The 9,754-nt window shown below is 44.1% G+C and overlaps 1 protein-coding gene across 3 annotated transcripts in view; it reads left to right on the top strand.

Annotated features, from left to right (window-relative positions):
• The first annotated feature begins 625 nt into the window (after window positions 1–625).
• The window catches only part of FAM53A (family with sequence similarity 53 member A), a 71,864-nt gene continuing 62,735 nt past the window's right edge, over window positions 626–9,754 (top strand). For 2 of the 3 annotated variants that reach the window (XM_030492696.2, XM_030492701.2), the window contains exon 1: window positions 626–694. The gene's annotated coding sequence lies outside the window, so the exon portion shown is untranslated. Of the gene's footprint in view, window positions 695–1,010; window positions 1,074–9,754 lie in introns of those variants that run through there. The other variant, XM_030492698.1, reaches the window with a different exon arrangement.

Raw genomic sequence — 9,754 nt, 5'->3', positions numbered from 1 at the left:
GCCATGGCTTCATGAGGAAGCCCGGAGCGCCATTCCTGCTCCCTGTGGGACTGACACAGCCTCACACCTCAGCCCCTGCGGAGGCTCTGTGTTGCCAAGCTGGGTGCAACCAGCAGCGCCAGCCCAGGCCCTGATGGAGATCTCCCACATACAAGGCCCAACCGCTCCAGCCTAAGGGCAGCCCCAGCACCCTGAGGAGGATGGAGGAGGCGAGCTGCCATCTTCCCTCCCTCCTGAGGTGACCCCCGTGGCTCCCCAGCGCGCATGCGCACTGCATCCAACCGGACCCCTCTAACTGCACCACCCGAGTCTCTCTTGCGGCTCCATCCGGGGACGCAATGACGTAATCGCCCCCCTAGGCAAGAAGCGCATTGGCCCTCGCTGGCCAATGAGAGCAGGCCCGCCGCGCTGCCGCAATGCCTCCTGGGAGCTGTAGTCCAGCACGACCTCCTCCCCCCCGCTCCACCCGGCATCACAGCTGTGAGTTCCTACCGGGAGGCGGACACGCCCCTTATGGGCGAGGCCGAGTCGCCCCGCAGCCCTATGGCAGAGCGGGTTAAAGTTCGGCGGGCGGGCGGCCCAGCCAATGGGAGCGGGCGGTGTGCGGGAGGGGGCGGAGCCGGCTGTGTTTTGTTCAATTGCCGTGGAGCAGCGCAGTCCATACGCGCAGGGGAGGCGGCCCGGGCGGGCGCAGGTACCGGCGGCCGGCGCTGCGGAGCGGAGGGGGACACAGGGGAGGCCGCGGCGGCAGCGCCCGCCGGTGCAGGGCGAGCACAACCGCCGTTGATGTGGCCGGCGGCAGCGGCCAGCCAGGCCCAGAGCCCGTGCGGCTGCGGGGACCGGACAGCTCTCGGCGGGTGGCGGAGTGACGGCTGCTCCAGGGGGGTCCCTGCGGGGTGGTGGTGAGGCCCCGGCGGTGCCTTTCCCAGCGGCGGCAGCCTGGTGCTGCCGCAGAGCTGCGGGCTGCTCGTCTCCGTAATTGCATAGGTAGATAGAGAGGCATCGGCGCTCTATTTGTAATCGCTGTGCTCGGTGCTGAGGCCGGGGGCCGCGCTCCTCCATCGCAGCAGGAGGTAAAGGCTGGCTGCCTTTCGCCCTGCCATTAGCCGAACGCTTCGTGTGGAAGCGAAACGGCGGCTGCCTGCAGCCCTAGCAGGAGAAAGAAACACCCAACCCCCCCCCCCCCCAAACCCTCAACTTATTAGTATTAATTATTGCTTTTGGGAGGTGAATGAGGGCGGCTCGGCGGCCGTGCCTGCCTCCCAACGGGCGGTGGGGCTGCTCGGGGTGAGGGCCCCGGCCTGCCTCGGCGGGAGGGAAGGGGAAGGGAAGGAGCCCGGGCCCGGCCGGGCTCGGGCATTCCTTTGTGCCGCTGCCTTGCGAGACACATGCCTGCAGGCACGTACCCCGGGGGTTTTGAGGCGATTTTCCACCCCCCCTGTTGCTCAAGGATAGAGTTACCTCAGAGTAGGTGCATGTTTCTCCACAATAGCTGCCTTCCACAATGATTCCTGCGTGAAAACGGCTATTATTTTCTTCCTTTCCCCTCCTTCAGCAATAGGAAAGTTGATTTCTAATTTATGGCTCGTAAGTGTAACGACCAGTTGGGCTCAAAAGTCCGAGATCGGCGAGTGAATAGGCTCTTTGTGTTATTCTGGCTTTTCTAAGGGCAGTAACATGGCTTTGTTCTGATTATTTGGCTTATTAAATGTCTCCTTGCCTGCGTGAAGGCTGAAGAGAAATGTGTACTTGAAATTTGGATGCTGTTTAAGGAGGGTGCTTTAGGTCTTGTGAGACAGAGGCCGCCCGTCGCAGATGATCCTCCGCTTTAGCGTTACATCAGTTATCTGAACTCTCCTGGCAGGGATCTGAAAGTTAAGGCTTTTTCTCTTTAGGTAGATGATATATCGAGTTAGAACCCTTCAGAAAGCAGCTGTAACAGAAATAGTGCTTTGTAACTTTCAGGTTGAGGGTGGCTTGGTGATTCAGACCAGATAAGACACTGGCTTTTAACGTGCATGCCGAGTTCTAGGCCTCGGGATGAGTTGAGCCAGCTGGTCAAATCTATTTTCTGGTTCACTGTGCTTACATTAAAATTAGCTCCCGAGAACAGTTATTACAGCCTTTACTGTTACATTGCCTCCCATTCATATGCCTGGCTGCTAGGAAATATTTTTGTCAAAGCCATTTTTGGCGAGAACCAGTAAGTTTGTGTGTCTTGTGGCAAGCTGAAAAATGCTTCTGGATGTGTTTTAATTGTGAATAGTCTGTTTGCTTCAGGTCGGGCTTATGGAATCTGGAGTACAATGTTTGAACTGCAGAAACTTTCCTAACAAAGCATGTGACTTGATCTGGTTTTATTGGAGGTGCAGGGTACATGATCAAGCCCAAAGAGCTGGTATCTTTACAATTATCATGCTTCTGAAAAATGCCTGGAAGAATTGCATTTAGAGACAGGAGATTACCATGTGTAGGGAGCTAAAACCATACATGTGAAGTAGTTCTGCATAAGCTGGTGGAGCTCCTAACTAGAAAATGGGTTTACTGTTCGCTCACTTTGAATTTCTGGGAATTACTATTCATATTAATATATCTGTTATTTTTAATTATCCTGTGGGTTTGGGGTTTTTTTGGCAGTAATAAGATGCTACTCTTTATCATATGGAAGTACATGCTGCCTGTTACACACAGACTTAAAATACTTATCTGCAGGATCATCCCACTAATGATATCCTTTCAGGATGTTCCATGCTGTGGAAATCTGGCTGTCCTCTAGCGGCCTTTACCTGCCAGTGTGTAACCCACAGTTATTGTCTCCTTAACTTGAGAATTAAAGTTGATTAAATAATTGTAAAGGGGTATATTTTAAACTTGGTGTAGTTAAATTGCTTGACTTCCTCTTGAAAAGCTGAGGTGTTTTTTTTCTCTACAGGGTACTATGATATGGAAGAGTGAGGAAGCTGAAAGAAGAAATATTACTTGTATTTGCAACCATTGTGTTAAGCTTTGGAAGTTGAGTACAGGCATAAAACCGTATTTAGGAGAATATGGTGTGCAGATAAACTGAAAGCTTAACCTCACAGAGATGACTGCAACTTATTGCAGGGATTGCTTTATTTAAAACAAGCGTGAAGGATTTATTCTTTCCTATAGGAATTCCTTGAGGGTCTGGTAGCCATTACTGTAGCTCCCTTTTTTAGTTCCTTCTCCTTTTCCCTCCCTGGTGCTTTCTCTCCCTTCCCCTGTTGCCTCCCCCAATCTACATTCCTTTGTGTTAGCAGTGATGATGGCAGTTCTAGTCACCTCCTGTGGTTTGATAGATTATTCCCTTTAGAAACATCATGTACTTAAAACTTTCCAAACACAATTCTTTCTTTCCTTGCTCCTACACTTTTTTGGTGCTGGTTTTGAGTTTTGTTCTGAGAATTTGTCCTTTCTGGTTCTGCTTTGAGTTTTCTTAAATACTAGTGAAAAGTCTTGTTAATCCTTTAGTGGAGAATTTTAGTATTTATATTATGCTTTACATTTCTTGTTTGTGTATTTTGATGGTCATAATATAAACAGAAACGTTGCCTTTTGGCAACAGTGAATTTCCCTTTCCCCTGCAAGCTCATGAGTATTGTGCTTTCTTTTTAGATAAAAGTTTGCTTGCTTTAAACTTTAATTTTTACTTTTATAAAATAAACTTCTTGGGCTATTTTTAGATGACTACATTCTTGGTATCCGATATTCATGCAAGAATGATCTTGCAGATAAACATTCATAGCACCTTGTCTTTAGACTTTAACTACATAGAAACTTAAATTTGGAAACATTATGGAAGAGCATGCAAGATTCTTGCCTGTTGCAGAGGTAGCTGTAACTTTTAATCTAGATATGCTTACATATACCAAATAACATAAGCTTACAGGGGGTGGTGGTGGTTGTGAAACTACATACAGCAACCTGTGAAGGGCTTTATGAGCACTCCTGAAGGAAGGGTTACTGAGCAGAAGGTAGCCCTGTTCGTTAATTCTAGGGAAGAAAATCATGGTTAAGAAAACACCTATTCAAACTCAGTGTAGTGGCTCATGCTCTCTTGGTAGGTAAGTTTTAATCTGTTGACTTTGTATACTTAAAAAGTAGCCACTTATGTTGACAACCTGGTTTTTGTTATGTCACAAAGGTTGTGTGGTTAGCAAGATCTTAGCAATGAAGTATTGCAATCCAGTGATGAGAGTCTCTATAAAAAAAAAAAGAGTTGTGCATTGTTGGTTTCTCTTAACCATAAACACTCAGCTTGGGGCATAGAGACAGTTGTGTTTTCAGAACATGGGTTTCTTTAAGGATTTTCTTTCCCTAACAAAAGGAGGCCTGAAAAAAAAGGCGGGGGGAGGAAGGATATTTTTAACTCCTTTCTAAGCTGTTATACAAATTTTCCTGTGATGACCCAGCTGGATATTGCAGCTCTGTTAAGTATAGAAAAACCTGTGTCAACTCCTTAATATCACCATTTCTACATTTTATGTTGTTTTGGCTTTTCTCTTCGATCTGTTTGGGAAGTAATGACATCAACAAGCTGGCAAGAAACTCCTCAGCTAACTTCTAATGCTTTGTAGTGGGCACAAGTAACTTCTGAAGGCCATGTTTCTGCTGATTTTCAGGTTGCAGGGAGGAAGTAGGCAGGGTTGTTAACTAAACACATTATCTGGGTTATGGCTCTTGGTTTACTGACAGCACTGGGTTTTTTTAAGCAGGCAGCTGAATATCATGCTTTAGAAAATATGCAATGTTTCAATTAGGAAACTTAGTAATAAAAGCAAAACTAATTGGCTTTCCACTGTTTGAACTTGGTTATATTTTAGTGACATGCAGACCATCACTTCTGTTTTGCTTGTTTGGTGTTAACGGCAAGATCAAGGGTTCTGATGACCTAATGTTAGCATCATTGCTCTGAATTTGGTATGACAACATTTAAGTTCCTGGGAAAATTAAACTCTAGTGAAGTACAGGGAAGAATACTGTCAATGATACATCAAATTGCAGGCCTAGAGCTTTGGACATACAGTGCCAGTGATGGCAGTTGTTCTTCAGTGTGTATAAGTCTGTACAGATAGCGCTAAGAGTGTGAAATCAAACAATATTTTGCCTGGAGCTGTCATTAGAAGTGTCATTTGCAAAACTGACTCAGTATACTAAGACCTAAATGTCATCGTGGGAAAGGCATTTGAGATGGAAGAAAGCCATTTCTGCATTTGTTGAGCTTTAAAATTGGAACCCAGCTGGTACAGGAAGTAGTTGAAGAAATAACTGCTACACCACTGTACCTTTACTTTTGTGCTTTACACTGAGATCTGTGATGCTGAAAGATGGGATCTGAATTCCTTTTTTTCGAAGAATACTTCTTTCTCCGTAACACCCCCCTCATCCAACCAGCTTTGGCCACTGGCTTGTTGTATATTTGTTAATGCACTTAAGTTTTCTGGGTTTATGAAAGATCACATTTATAATATGGCAATTTCTACACTGAAGTTAAGATGGGTTAACTTTAAAAATGAAGGAAAAACCTTTGCTGTCCTAATAAGACCTCATACGACAAGGCTGAGGTTTCATTTCTACTGTCGCCTTCCCTTGAGCCATGAATGGGAATAATAGGAACTTCTGTTGGTGTTATATTAACTTTAGGTCTCTAATTTGCATCTCAAATAACATTGTGAACAGCATTAATGCCTTTGAGGGGTTTGGGAGGTTTTTTAATTTGTAGGGTATATGTGTTTTTGAACCTAATTGGGCACTTCAAATTATTATTGCAGCATGTTTAATTTTTGCTCTGTGCAGTTAGTATTGATGTCAGTGGCACTAAATCATTCCTTCAGTGCTGCGCATATGTATTATGTTTCACCTTCTTAATTGTGGCTTTAGATTTTGTCCTAGTAAAGTATTCCTCCATTTCATGCAGTTACTACTGGATATTGTGTAATGTGTTCTTGATCCTACCCTTCCAAGTTTAAAGGGAAAATTCTTGTTTTAAAGGTACTGCTTCCTGTAAGTCCCCCTGCTTTCCCAGTGAAAAATGCACTTGTGTGTCTTCCTCCAAGGTTTCTGGTGATTTGACCTCTTTTGGCTTTAGATGGGTGGAAATTCATCATATTTAAGGAAGGATGTGTCACTAGGATCTGTCATGCCCTGTTGCTTTATCAACTTCCATGCTTCAAAAGTAGCATGCGGAATATGGAAGGTTGAAGTTTAGAGCTTCAGGTGTGATGTAGATTATGAATCAACAGAGTTGTGGAAACATGCTTGAGGCCGGATGGGTCTGGATCTGCTGGGTTCTGTCTTTTGTGGAACAGCATTTCTTTGTCAACACAGAGATAGCCACTGAGGTTGCGGGTGGTTTTTGTGTTGTCATATGAACCAGCTTTGTTTTCATAACATAAGATACTTCTCTTCTAAGGACCATGATTTATAAGTGATGGTCTCTATTTAGGTGCCTAGGATCTATTTGTATGGCCGCATAATTTTTTTGATGAACTGACAGAATTATAATCCTAGCTTTAAAAAAAGGAACCTTTTTGCTCAATTATCCCATACTGATAGTAGTGGCAAATAATTAGTCATTATGTCCTATTTGAAATGGAGTGTAGGTGGTGCGTAAGCATGCCTCAAGACTACTGCTGTGCTCCTGATGCAGTATTTAGTAAGTGAGGAGGAGTAATGAAAACAGCATTCAATAACTGCTTACTTGAATAAAATACAGTGTATCTATATATTCTAGTGGGAAAAGAAAGAGGAGTGGGTACCTAGTACCTCATCTTTTCATGTTTTACAAGTGATGAAATGGAACAACAAAGTTGAAACTTGCTGAATTGAGAAGTGTGAGTAACTCAGAGGCTACACTGAAGTGCTGTTGCCTGCTTTAAGGGGCTAACAAAAGTTAAGGCAGAATAGCAGAGGTGCTGGTTAAGAAGATACTGCTGGCACTGGATCATGTGTGGAGCTTGGCCTGTTCTCAGTATGTATGGCAGTCCACTTGAGCTTGGCTACGTGTGTGCTTGCTCACCTCATCATCTCCTTCCACTAGCACTCCATTCTGACCAGCCCTGTCCAGTATTTGGATAATGAATTGCTGAGCTCCTGGAGGTTAAGATGGACTGTTGCTGCTCTCACTTCCATGTTTCTCAAATTGGAAGGATGGCATTTAAACAAAGCAGACAAATACTTGTAGTACCAAACTATTACAGAGGATGAAAAAGAATAGTGTTTTGTCTTTGGTTTATGCCTCTTAAGTGTCCTATTTGTGCTTGAGCTCTAATGAGATAGTTCTCTGGTTTAGTGACTTTAGATTTTGCAGTTTAAATGTAAACATGTAACTTAGATACAGGCTTCCTCTAACTGGCTTCAACTGCCCATCTGTAAAATCCCGCATATCTTAGTTTTTACTTTAGAGTATTTGGTTTGCATGCAACATTTTCCATCTTCAGGAAGTCCTAACCAAGCCTAAGGCTACAGTTGTAAAAGGTGAGGTGCAGATGTTTGTGTGATGATGCTTAGTGACACCACATCAATGGAAGCTACTACATCATTGTTCTAGGTTGATAGAAGGCCAAGCTTGAATGTCTTTCTGAAGTAATTGGCTTCTGGTTTCTGTTGGTCAGGAAGAAGATACAACAGGCTACTGCAGTATTGCTGAGATTTGCATGCTGCCATGGGAGATGGTTGGAGTTGGTTTATTTCTGTGAAGAAAGCATGAGGCAGGTGCAAGTTTTCTTTTGTTGTATAGTCAAATAACCTGCATGTGCAAATCCTGAAGTTTTAATTTGAAAGATCAGAAAAGTAACTTGTAGCTCATTGAAACTAAACATACACTGTAGGAGGGTAAGCAAAGACATTACGTTGGCTTGAAAAGGTAGTCATTAAATAAGGCTGGAAAAGATGTAGGCTGGTTGTGAGAGTCCTCTGCCCCAAACCAGTACGGCACATTTAATGTGATTTGTAAAAGAAGCTTGAGCAGCTCTACTTCATTCTCAGTCCAGTGCTTTGCTGTCCTCAGCATTCAGACTTGCTCTGAATATGGAACTGGACATCTTCCTTACTGCAGGTCAAGCTTATTGCCTAATTCCCTGCACATGAGGTATAGCTGTTCTTTCCCCTCTAGTAATCTCTTAAAAAGACTTGAACTGGTCTTTGTCATGTTCCTGTTTCCTTGTGTCTTGCCCTCTACCCTGCAGCCTTGTGACACTTCTGGCCTAAATCAAACTAGTGTATTCAGTTCTTCCCAAGAGGTCATGTTTTTTCAGCTCTAATCGTTCTTCTCAAGTTAGTTCACATTGGTCTTTGAGTGTGGTGCTCAAAGCCCAACTTTGTACTACAGCTAAGGCTTTCCTGTGCTGAGTGGAGTGAAAAAGACTGTTTTGTGTGCCCTGGAGCTGATATTCTTGTTTATGCATCCCCATACATTTGACTTCCTTACAACAGCTTAACACTTAACACAAGGTCAGCTGCTTGATCCAGCCTAGCCCACAGCTTTCTTGTAAAGAACTCGCCTTCCTGTTTCCTTGGTAAATCCTGCTGGAATGTACCTTTCAGAACTGAATTGTATCTTATTTCTTGCAGGACAGTCCTCGAATTTGTCAGAGTTATGCAGAGCTTTAATGCTCTCTTGCAGTTCTTCCTGCCTTTCTCCTGCTTGTAACAAGCCTGCTCTGCCAGCAGCAGATGATGGGAAATACATCAATGAACTGAGCTGGGTTCCTGTTTGGTGTGCTCTCCCATGCACCACTGGTAACTGCTCGCTGGGTATGGTTATCCACCAAGTATTGCATTCACTACAAAGCCTTTGCTTACCTTCCCACAGCAGAAGTCTTTAAATCTAGGTGTATGACCTCAGTAGTTCTTTCCTGTCTCTAAACCCTGTTATGCTGATGTAAAGGTGAACCTGATGGGTGCTACTCACCTGCTTATTGCCTTTTAGTGCTCACAGAAGGTCCCCTGTCTTCCCCTGGGATTCTACTGGAATGTGGAGAGTTGGATACTGGTCATAAGAATTTTGACCTTTTTCTGAAGACAGGCATGGAATGAAGGCAGGCCTAGCTTCAGGAACTTATGTCCAAAAGAAAGCATGGCCTCTTCCTGTACTCAAATCTATCTCATAACAGCCTAAACCTGGTACCTTGCAAATAATTTTAGGTGTTAGGATGACTCTGAAGTCATCTGTAGTTGGGGTGGTTTTAAGCTCACCATTCTTGAGATGAAATTTCTCTTACATGGCACGCTAGGCATTGAAGAATAAACCCAGCTTTTTGGAGCTAACTTTTCTCCAGGGTTCTTTTCTTGGGTTTGTATTTGAAGTATTGACATCTCTATGGGTGCAACTTTCTGCCTTTGGAATCTTTGTTCTTGTGGTATCTCTCCTGCTGAACTTGATTCACATAATGAATCTTGTACTTACAGAAATGGGTTACTCTGAGCCCTGTCTCTGTTGGCATTGTTTGATGCAGTTCTGTAAATACTCTTCGTTACTGCTTCTCCAGCATCTCTTTCTGTAAACTTTCAAACCACTTTGCATCTCCACCTGCCAGTAATTTCCTTAGTCTTGCTCTAATCATTGCCCTGTTTGTAGTCCCTGCATATGCAGCAGTTTATTCTCATCACACAGATATATTTGAGTGTAGTTAAAGTTTTGATGCAGTGGACCACAAGCTGGAATAATTAATCTTCTAACCATTCTTTCCACTGTGTGCTCTAAGGACGCAGACATCTATCCTTTGAAATCACG

Source organism: Strigops habroptila, chromosome 7 (assembly GCF_004027225.2).
Source record: "Strigops habroptila isolate Jane chromosome 7, bStrHab1.2.pri, whole genome shotgun sequence".
NCBI classification, from domain to species: Eukaryota; Metazoa; Chordata; class Aves; order Psittaciformes; family Psittacidae; genus Strigops; species Strigops habroptila.
The sequence above is the reverse complement of the archived record's forward strand: the minus strand, read 5'-3'. Positions and strand labels throughout refer to the sequence as shown.